Genomic DNA, 2363 nt, shown 5'->3' with positions numbered 1-2363 from the left:
CCATCAGCATATATAATGTTTACTGTCATTACAATCGAGTTGCCATTAGATTCACTGCTTAAGTCTTCCTGATAAATATCTGCTTTAAATTGTAAACACAGTTTACATTTGTCCACGTACAGCTGGAACTCCTTTGCTTCTCATCGATGGAATAATGTATATCCACATTGTCATTGCTATCAAAGCGCATCAGGAATGCTGGAATGCTGAGTCCACTTAAAAGCCAATTAAAATATTGACTTTCTCTCATGAAAACATTGAATTTCCATACATACATTATGTTAACAGGTTAACACCAGAATGCAAGCACGAGGCTGATAGGCTAATATTTATCTAGATTGCAACTAATGCATTTGTAGAGCCTGCAACTAGCTTAAGTGGAGACTGCAACTAGTTTAGCTGGAGGGACTACAGATAGCGTAACTGGTGAGATTGCAACCAATTTAGCTGGAAAGTTGAACAAGAACTCCCTCCTCCCTCTTTCCCGCGGGCGACGACACGCGTGCCCGCCGGATAAACACTGAAACTCAATACGGTGATTGGTGTTGGAAAAAAATGTCAATAGAGAGTCAAACGTGATCCCAAAGCGGCACCACATTATGCACAATGGCAATAAGGTGGTGGCGGCGGTGAGGCGTGTGAGAAACATACACACACACACACACACACACACACTGTGATTCCCCTGGGTGACATCGCCAAAAACCCGACATCTCATTTTTGGGGGGATGTCGCCGCTTTGCATTACCGGTGCCTCGCTTGTCCTCCTGGCCAGGACCGATGGTGAGGACGACAGGCCGGAACCGATGAGGAGGACGACAGGCCAGGACAGATGGAGAGGACTACAGGCCAGGACCGATGAGGAGGACGACAGGCCAGGACAGATGGAGAGGACTACAGGCCAGGACCGATGAGGAGGACGACAGGCCAGGACAGATGGAGAGGACTACAGGCCAGGACCGATGAGGAGGACGACAGGCCAGGACCGATGAGGAGGACGACAGGCCAGGACAGATGGAGAGGACTACAGGCCAGGACCGATGAGGAGGACGACAGGCCAGGACAGATGGAGAGGACTACAGGCCAGGACCGATGAGGAGGACGACAGGCCAGGACCGATGAGGAGGACGACAGGCCAGGACAGATGGAGAGGACTACAGGCCAGGACCGATGAGGAGGACGACAGGCCAGGACAGATGGAGAGGACTACAGGCCAGGACCGATGAGGAGGACGACAGGCCAGGACAGATGGAGAGGACTACAGGCCAGGACCGATGAAAAGGACGACAGGTCAGGACAGATGGAGAGGACTACAGGCCAGGACCGATGAGGAGGACGACAGGCCAGGACCGATGGTGAGGACCACGGGCCAGGAGGCCTTGACGTGTCCGGCAGCAGCAGCAGGTCGTGGGGGCGACGGGTGTTGCACGTGTCGAGGTCTGGCCATCTATACGTGCCTCGCCTCACAACACACTTCAGGGGGTCGTGTTTACCTCCCAGCCTGCCCACACAGCTGGTCCTATTACCCAGGTGGAGCCCCCCAAGCCACGCTATGCAGCTGGCCCTATTATCCAGGTGGAAGCAAAAAACACGCACTCCTGTTGGTCCCATTACCCGGGTGAAATTTAAACACACTGATAATGCTGATTATCTGATAACTGTGTGAACGGGTTTCACTATACATATGTGACTTTATGACGGGTTCTTTTACACAAGTGACTATACCCCCATGTTCCGTTACTTAGATACGAGTGCTCGCTTTTTGCAGGTTGGCGTTCAGTCCCCGACCGTCAAAGTGGTTGGGCATCATTTTCTTTTTCCATTTTATCCCAAATCCTTATCCTCACAGCCCTACCAAGTGCCATATAATCTTAATGGATTAGCGCTTTTCCCTGATAATTACCATACCTTACCCAGATTTACTATGTCCGGGGTTCCTTTACCCATATGTGACTATGCAGAGGGTTCCTTTACCCATATGTGACTATGCAGAGGGTTCCTTTACCCATATGTGACTATGTAGAGGGTTCCTTTACCCATATGTGACTATGTAGAGGGTTCCTTTACCCATATGTGACTATGTAGAGGGTTCCTTTACCCATATGTGACTATGTAGAGGGTTCCTTTACCCATATGTGACTATGTAGAGGGTTCCTTTACCCATATGTGACTATGTAGAGAGTTCCTTTACCCATATGTGACTATGTAGAGGGTTCCTTTACCCATATGTGACTATGTAGAGGGTTCCTTTACCCATATGTGACTATGTAGAGGGTTTCTTTACCCACCAATACCCAGAAATGCACTCATGAGAGACATAGCGCGCGAGTACCAACGAGCATAGCAGACACGAGGACAAATAT

Source organism: Procambarus clarkii, chromosome 29 (assembly GCF_040958095.1).
Source record: "Procambarus clarkii isolate CNS0578487 chromosome 29, FALCON_Pclarkii_2.0, whole genome shotgun sequence".
Taxonomy (NCBI): Eukaryota; Metazoa; Arthropoda; class Malacostraca; order Decapoda; family Cambaridae; genus Procambarus; species Procambarus clarkii.
Note: the sequence above shows the minus strand (reverse complement) of the source record.